Raw genomic sequence first — 9,289 nt, forward strand, 5'->3', positions numbered from 1 at the left:
GGGCACTACCGACTTTTGGTCCCATTCTTTCCATGCAACGCCCATAGGGCTAATGTAAAAATGCCAAAATCAAAGGGGGCACGGTGCCCCGGTGCCCACCCCGTTCCGCCGCCTATGGCCACGGAAGAGTATTCTTGCTGGAGTCTATTTCACTGATTCAAGTCGGTCATAATAATAAGGAAAGTTTTGCCATCCTGAGGCTCTAAATAAACGCTTAGAGCAAACTGGCTGCCAGATTCGTGATCAGCGGCTATGAATCCATCATATAAGAGTTTTCATGTGTCAAGGTCAACGAAAGGTCATACGAGGTCACATGAGATTAACATAAAACTTGTGACCTTTTCCAAACAACATCTATGTACATATGTCATTCGACGCGGCTTGACAAGACGAACGCAGTGGGCCCACTGCCGTAGCTCTACTATCTAGGATCATTTTTTGCTCAAGCTAATTACGAAAAACTAACCCCAGCTCCGGGTCGTTGACCTGACCCCTGACTTCAGGTCACCAAAACTATTTTTCTACTAGTTTTTCAAGGTCAAACGCCACACTCCCGTACTCGTTATTTGTCTTTATCTCTAAAACTCGTGTGACTCTATTTTTGGCAGCTAGCACGGTGACGTTTGACGTCTGCGCCTGTGACACCGAAGTCTGCTGTGCAGGCGTCTAGAAAAATTCGGATTTCGGAACGAGAAATGGAATTTCTATGCCTAGGGTGATCGTAGGGCCGATAATAGCTCTTGGTTTGTGTTAGTCTCAGCTCAAGCTGCAAAATAGCTATTTCAGTTCAAAACCCCATGTTAGAAGTGGTAGGTACTAGGTATAGTTCCTTTGATGTTTTCGAGTAGAAAATGGATCTTCGCCTGTTCTGTTAACGATCACTGGATGACTTTTTATCTCTGAACGACTTGATGATTCCTGACGAGGGCCATTTTTTCCTTCCCTCGTCACGCGTCATGGAGCGCCGTGGCGATATTCTGACCCGTGTACCGCCGCAAGTGGACTCGCACCGCTGCCCCGAAGGAGACTATATGATGCCTGGCACGGCGGCCACTGTGCGGCCCGCGCTCCGTTCCTGTCTGCCCCCTGAGAGCCGGCGCGGCGGCGCCTGGCAACAAAAGGCCGGCTCCGGTCCGCCGCCGTCCTCCGGCCGGCCGCCGTCCGCCGTCCTCCAATCGATGACGCATACACCGTGAGCACTGAACAGCCTCTTCTGAGCGCATCTCGAGACTGGAGAGGGAAGCACCGGCCAACTACTTAAACTTCTCCCAGCAGCGAGCTGCAGCGCATCCCCGGCCCAACTGCTCACCGACAGATCAAAGACCTGCCCTCCTCCCCTCCCCCACCGTCACGATACACTGGCATAGGCTCCATGCCATTATGCCAATTTACCCGTTAAACCTTGTGTCATACTAAAGACGCGTTATAGGGTTTACATAGCCGTTTTCACGACGGGCTCTCCGGCGAATGCACCTGATTTGACCAAATCTGCACCTAATTTCTTTTACAGCAAATATCTTCATTTTATGAATTTACTTCAGTGTTTTAATCGATGATGCTCTCTGACAATATGACAAAGCAGGCATATAAGCAATTAGTGCAACCCTAGCTGATAGCTGCTAAGAGACACACTGAACCTGATTTGACCAAATCTGCATCTAATCTGTACCAGATGTGCACCAAATGTGTTACCATGATGGCCGTCGTGAAAACGGCTATTGTTTATTTAAATCCGAAGCGTAAACGTTCATGCATCCCGGATACACACTTGGCGCCCGCATGCTCTTCTGACGGCACTATGACGTCATAGCAAATGAAATCGACATTTAATTTGGACACGATTTCAACTAGCTATTCAGGAATATGTGTGCAAAGTGTCGCTTATGTATCTTTGCGCATTGCGACGATATCATCGGAGAAGTAAAAGTGGACAACCAGTTAGTTGCCCCCCCCCCCCCCCCCAGCGGCCGCCGGCTTAAGGTTATGTCAATAGCGAAAGCGATTAGCGGTAGAATAATGCTTCTTCTCGCCATTTTTCTACTGGTCCTATCTACCGTAGAACTCATCACTGAGTCTTTTCTAAGGCCTATATATCAAAACTTGTTCCAGAAACACACGTGAATATTTTATGCGTTTTCATAGAGCCTCACCACTACCTTTCAGTCAATTAGTCGAATGTTTATCATTGCAGTTATAGCACTCACTTTGCGCCACTCTGTTCACTGCAATTCCATCATTGTTTAGTACGAGCCGCTGTGTTGATGTGCAACCAATGAACGATGCTGCTTTAGTGTAGGGGCGATTGACTGACTTTGTCAGTTGGATTCTGAGCTTGATGGGAGGTGGTGAGGGTCTTTGGGCTAGTAGTGTTGCTGGAGTAAGGTTAGTCAATTGGTGGGAAAAGGGGGAGAAAAGGAGGTTGAGAAAAGGAGTCGGGATGAGAGAGAGAGAGAGAGAGAGAGAGAGAGAGAGAGAGAGAGAGAGAGAGAGAGAGAGAGAGAGAGAGGGAGAGAGAGGGGGAAGGAAGTGTGTTTGATGGGAGCATACAGAAAGGAAACGAGTACCTAAATCAATCATCAAATCACGCGTTACCAAATCACAATCGCTATGTGTAGCAGTATCTTTATATTTTTGTTTTGTGTTAGAGTTGTTCAAGTGCTCATTTGCATGTTCTGAAACTTAGACAGCTCTCATGTTGTGCCTTGCATGTGTCGTTCACAAATTCTACCCTGTCATTCCTGGTGATATAAATCATAGTTAGCTTATACGTTCAGTGAAAACATGTTATGCCTACCTACTTCCTTGACAAGTTACACAACTGTGTCTGATTATCAGAAAAAGCAGTAATATCATGTCATAATCATTGGTTTACCTAAAACTTAACGGACGCGCTGTGAAAACTTTTGCAAGTAGCAGCATAACTTTGTTACATCTTCCGACGTTTCGGTGATGCTATAAGCTATACGTGAGATGCAAACTTTCGACACAAGCCGTAATGAGACACGTTTGTATGTGATTCTGTTTACAGTTGGCTGTGAAATTGCTCTTCAATTAGAATTTAGAGGAGCTATATAATCCGACTGGGCAGTGTTCGTCTTTATATACAGCTGGACACCGTCATGTTAGGCTAGGTTCATCTGATCACTCCGGCATCTGGTGACTGACGCCTTTATAGTAAGTACAATTGTGACAGGATATCGTCGAGCCACGCAAAATATACTCTTATAATGTCTGCACTATCCTTCGCCCGAGTGGGGAGGCGTTTTTTTTTTTTGCCACACCTGCCAGCTTATTGCGACTGTAAAGAAAACCGCGGCGCGCAGCGCTGCAATATTTGGTATAACTTATCATACATCAATATCGCATTACGTGTATTTTTTTACCCAAGGTCACATAAGGTCAGGTCATCAGGTCAAATTGAGTGACCATGCATCTAAAAAATTGTGAATCAGTCATTCCTACAGAATACATCCCGGAAGTTTGAAACTCAAGCTATTGCGAAAGGAATCAGTACCAACCTTATTGTGTATCTCGGAATTTGGATGTCGGTGACATAAGGTCAGGTCAATTTTGTGACTTCTCCATTTTAATTCAATGGATCAAAATTAAAATTATCTTCAATTGGCCGAAAACACTCCAAACATCGGGACACAGGTGAATATGACACACTGAACCGGAAGATTGCACCTGTGACCCCTTTTGTGCCCTTGAGGTCACATCAGGTCATGAAACGGTTCAAACAGTTTTTTGACAACAACTTAAGTTGAAACACGCTAGAGCGCTGAAAACACCATGACTGTGTTCAGCTCAACAATACAAATCGAATGGCATGCAACATGACCTTTTCCGTAACCTTGACCTGAGGTCAAGTTTTTAAGTTGACCTTTTCAGGTCAACTTATAGTTCATTCGACGACAAACGCGATGCCGGTAAAATCGGCGTAATACAACTCCAATGACCTTAGCGGGGACATGATAAAAAAATAACCTAAATGATTCTGAAAGATCTAAAAGCGAGCTATCTATTGTATTTTACCGCGTCCTCCTAGTTTGCTTACTTTCTGAGATAATCTGGTGTGGCCAAAAAGGCCCCCCCCCCCCACCACCAGCCGAAGTTGGCTGAGAGGCCCAAGCGGGCGCGGGCTATAACGCTTACTAAGGGCTACGACTAATATAATTATACGACTACTAAACTACCATATCTATTTAAATCCCTCCAGTAAAGTATTAGCATATAAGAAGGTGTCGGTAAAAAAGGCATTGTTTCTCGTTCCAACTTAACTTATTTGAAAATCAATAGCACATTTTGTCTTAGCTCTGCTGTCTACGAAGGTCTATCGCAGTTTTTCTTTTAACCCGCGCCCAGATGGGGTCTGCCGAGCAACGCGGTCTGATGGGGGGGGGGCCATTTTGGCCCCCCCCCTCAGATCTCGAGAACCACGCAACATAGCGACAAGCGGTAAACGGTGTTGGATAGCCCCAACGGGGAACTACCTTGTGACCCAATTTCATTGACCTCGGTCAAACCGATGACGTCACAGGTCAGGTCAAAGGTCGAATTTTCACCGTTTACAGGCATTTCAAGAAATGCGTTGTAAAATCGTGTAAAATGCATTTCATTGAAAATCATCGATGGGGAAATGTTCTTCAAACACATATTTTGCTATTTGAGGTCACTGATACCAGGTCAGGTCACAGAGGTCAGGTCACTGGGGGGTCACAATATGAAAGTGTCGTGTGATACATGTTTTATGGTCCATTTTACATGACAAATGCGATTATGTGGGTCAGACAGACTTTAGGGCCAGCTTAGGTCACGTTTTGGTCAAGGTCAGGTCAAGGTCAGGTCAAGGTCAGGTCAAATTAGGTCAAATTTCAAAGTTGATATTTTTGCATAAAATGGGTATCGATTCGATGCAGCTCGTCACGGGGAGTTCAATGGTGGTCTCCGTTTTGCGCTACGAGGTCTAGAATTGCTAAAAATTGAGTTCAAAAATTTGACGTCATCAATTTTTAACAGTTTTTTCGCTATAACTTGGCCAAAAAAAGATGTATCGATCTAAAATTTGGTATGTACATCGAAGAGCGCAGGGACTATCACATATATTCCGGTTTTTTCGAAATTTTTCGAAATTGAGTTTTTTCTAAAAAAATCATTTTTTTATTTTTGGGGGTCAAAATCCAAAAATTTCGAAAATCCGAGATAGCAGTTTTGTAGCGCCGTCTTTTCTCTACACAACCACATAAAGAACTTTAAAATTGCTTGTTAACTGTAGAATTGGTGAGCGTTTCAAGATGTCATGTTTTTTGCTCATTTTTACTCGAACATGACCTCAGTTTGACCTCAATAACTCCTGACCTGAGGTGACCTGTGACTTGAAATTTTGTGTGAAGGTGTCAAATTGATGTCCGGTAAGGTACCCAAAATTTGGCGGCGCTGCGCGCCGCGGTTTTTTCGCTATTTAAGAAAAACCACAGGGGGGGGGGCCAAAATGCCCCCCCCATCAGGGCGCGGGTTAAACTTAACACGCTAGTGTTCAAACAAAAAATACGTTTCAGTGTTAGGCATACAGTTGATGCGAATTTTTTCTTAGAATTTCCATAGAAATGAATTGTAAAATGCAAGAAAGATGTTGTGACAAATGTGTTGGATATAACATAGAAGGTTACTGGTTGGTGTTTTAGTTTTCTCGATGGAGGCTATAAAAAATCGAATAGACATGACCTTCATTGCCTGATGTTTATCAAAGTTGTAGGTATGGGCGATTTTCAACGTTAGGAGAAGTGGTCCTTCTGTTACCAACAGCCAGTCATCAATCGTGAAAGTCAAACACTATGCGTAGACCACCTCAAACGTTTATCTATGCATACCACTGTACCACGATACACTAGTAGTGGTCTATGCACTATGGAATATGCCATGCCTCAAAAGCAGCCCTACATCATTCAAAACAAATATTTCGAAACTTTTATTGCCCTTTATCTTACGCATTACCGACCAAACCTACCTAAAATATCTTGATTAGATTGACAAGAAAAAGTATCTGGAAAACCCTACAATTTTAAGTAATTGGCCGCACTGCTAAAAGAAAGATGCACCCTTATGGCAAGCACATCCATTTGCAACTATGGCATACTGCCAGAAAATCGAAGTTCATACTTACCTTTATGGTATGCACTTATGACTGTTTGTAATAGTCGTTAAAAGCTTTACTCGCACTCTCACAGGACGGCATTTAACCGGCCGAGCCCGGACTGGGAGGGGGGGGGGGGTAGTAATCCCAACCACCTCAGCGCGGGAAAGGGGCGTTTTTCGCCCCCTGTCTAACTCCATAAATAAGGGAGCTATGGAAAAAACTTCGGCACTTTAACACGCGCACCAACGGGGGGGGGGGGCGGATATCCGCCCCCCCCTGAGGGTTTTCGCAAATAGCGGGAAAACTGCGGCGCTACGAAATTTGGTACGACTATTCCCTTATCAATTTTACACATGGTGTGCAAGTTTGAACCTCCTACCTTTAAAGGTCAGGTCACCAGGTCACTTTGAATGACCCAACCTCAAGTCACTTTTTTGCAACTTTGTCACCGTGCCAGAGCTACAGTAGATGTCGGAGGCCTTTGAAAGTCGCAGGATGTTATTAGGTCATTAGTAGCTACAATTTGTTTATCTCGGAATTTTGATATCGGTGACCTTAGGTCAGGTCAATTTCGCGACCTCCCCATTATAAGTCAATGGGTGAAAAATCAACTCCCTGTTTTTACCACTAAAACGGGTCGGAATGGCCCCATATACCATACATGACTTCATATACGATCAACCTTCACTACCTTGAGGTCTGTTTTGCTGTTCGGCAGCTGTGAGGTCATGTGACGTCATCAAAGGTCACCAAAGGTTTTTGGCCAATAACTCCGTAAGGAACAAGATACAGACGCGTGGATGGTCTCATTGTGTTCAGCTCGTCAAGACGCATCGAATGATATACAGAGTGATCCAAAAAAATTGGAACCCCTAACTTAAAATGTCTGTAAGTCAGAAAATTTTCAATTTATTGATAAATTGCAAACACCATTAGAAAGAGCGTTCAATTTTCTATAAAACCAAGTTGATTGTACTTACTTATTATTATAAATAGTGCCCTATAAAATTATAAAATTTATTATTATTAAATTATATTATTATAAAATTATCCTATAAAATTTGTGTCACGAAACTCAGTGAAACGGTTTTGAACATTATGCGCAAATCAGTGATTGACGGTTTGCTGTTCTGAAAACCATGTGGCTTGTTGGAGGTTCATGAATAAAAATAGCTCATTCACGTGCTATTGTAAGGAAAGGAAAGGCTGACAGCCTGCTGGGACCAGTTGTCCCAGAGACTGCTGGCCCGCGCAGTCGGAGCTGTCCCCGAGCAACTGCAGGCCTGCGTGACGGCCCATGGAGCTCGCGTTGAGCACATGCTGTGATGAACAGCGGAAGCTAGGACGCGTGTACCTATCTGTTCTACTATGTGCTTCTGTGTAAAATTTAATGAAATAAAATTGAATTTGGATGTGGTATTATTCGCAAAAAGACAACAGATAGAATGCTAACGGATTTCAGCGCATTGTAAACATTTGGCAATTTCGTTTCACTCAGTTTTCTGACGCTCATTCCAAAAGCTAATAGTGTGCCAATGCTGTACAACATACATGCACCAATTTGACGTGATTTTATGGAAGATATAATGCTCTTTCTAATGGTGTTCGCAATTTGTCAATAAAGTGAATACTTTCGGACTTACAGACATTTTAAGTTAGGGGTTCCAAATTTTTTGGATCACCCTGTACATGATGACCTCGAGGTCACGTGACCTGAAGTCAACCTTTGACCTTGACCTTTCGAGGTCAAAATATATATCATTCGATGCGGATTGACGAGAGGATCACGATGATGCCCTTAGTTTGCTCCTATCTTGACTAATTCGAAAGTTATTCGAGAAAAACTCTCTCCATATCTAGCGCCGCCATTTTGACTTTTTCGACCCCTGTGACGTCATCTTTGACCTGACCTGAAAATGACCTTTGTAAAAATTGTAGATCTTGACCGTGCGTATCCGATGCCGTTTACCGCTTGTCGCTATCTTGCTTCGTTCTCAAGATCTCGGGGGGGGGGGGGGCGGTCATCCGCCCCCCCCCCGTCGGTGCGAAGTTGGCGCAAACCCCCGTCGGTGCGCGGGTTAAAGGAAAGGCTTTAGGAAACGATTCGAAAACACCTAAATTCCTCAGGTGGATTTTCAAGGCTAGAGGTCAAGTCAACGGCAAAAGCTGGCGTATGTGTAGTGATCTCAAATTAAGTGTTTCTAGCGCCGGGGATTCTGAATATGCCAAGCTGGGGGGGGGGGTGAGCACCCCCGAGCACCCTACTCGGCTCCTGGGCCACGTAGCGATACACAGAAGGCGGCGCTCGAAAGAGCGTAAAAAATAATGACGAAATTACTTCGGTCACTTTTTTGGTCAGGTCACAGGTCATTGAAGGCAGAATTTCGCCGATTTTTAGGTCGAATGTCGAAAACTTTCAAGAAGTCTACGCATAACTCGGGAATCGAAGCTACAGCGCCGCAGAAAATCGCATTTGATAGCCCTATTAACGCTCTTCTGAGTAATTCACTCAGATTTCACCTTAAGTCCACCTTAAGTTTTGCCTGCAGGGGCAAAAACTGCCAAAATACATGATTTTTGCGGAAAGTTTTTCTGCAATAGCCTTTGACTTAAGTCTTGCACGACCTCAGTTCAAGGGCATGACCTGACCGGAAAGGGTCATTTTCGTATCAGTCGATCCGTATCGTCGAGCTGAACACATCTAAGGCGTTTTCATTGCTCTAGCATGCCTCTATCAAAAGTTATTCGCGAAGACTGTAAGATACCATTCGTGACATGAGATGACCTCAGGGACATAAACAGGGGTCACGGATGCTTATAGTCATGTTCAATACATATATATCAAACTTTCTTGTAAGTCACTGTTGTGTTTATAATGAGTGAGAGTGTTTATAATGACTTTTTTCCGAAAAAGGCGCCTATCAATTTTCTCTCGTTGACTTATAATGGCAAGGTCGCAAAATTGACCTGACCTTAGGTCACCGATATCAAAATTCCAAGATATACATATTGTACAATGTACATACTGTTACTCATATCAATCGCTGAAAGTTTCAAAGTGACCAGTCAATCGGTGTAGCTATGGCACACGTTGAAACTTGTTATGTGGTGAGGCCACTTGAAGTGACCTGGGCCTCGTTTCATAAAGCGAGT

At 44.0% G+C, this 9,289-nt stretch overlaps 1 protein-coding gene across 1 annotated transcript in view; it reads left to right on the forward strand.

Annotated features, from left to right (window-relative positions):
- Positions 1-3,092: 3,092 nt before the first annotated feature.
- LOC122375237 overlaps positions 3,093-9,289 on the forward strand; it is a gene marked incomplete at its 3' end in the record, with an annotated part of 9,381 nt that continues 3,184 nt past the window's right edge. Inside the window, exon 1 of the mRNA XM_043354507.1 lies at positions 3,093-3,174. The remainder of the gene's footprint in view (positions 3,175-9,289) is intronic.

The sequence above is a fragment of the Amphibalanus amphitrite genome, unplaced genomic scaffold (genome assembly GCF_019059575.1).
Source record: "Amphibalanus amphitrite isolate SeventyFive unplaced genomic scaffold, NRLGWU_Aamphi_draft 001801F_arrow, whole genome shotgun sequence".
NCBI classification, from domain to species: Eukaryota; Metazoa; Arthropoda; class Thecostraca; order Balanomorpha; family Balanidae; genus Amphibalanus; species Amphibalanus amphitrite.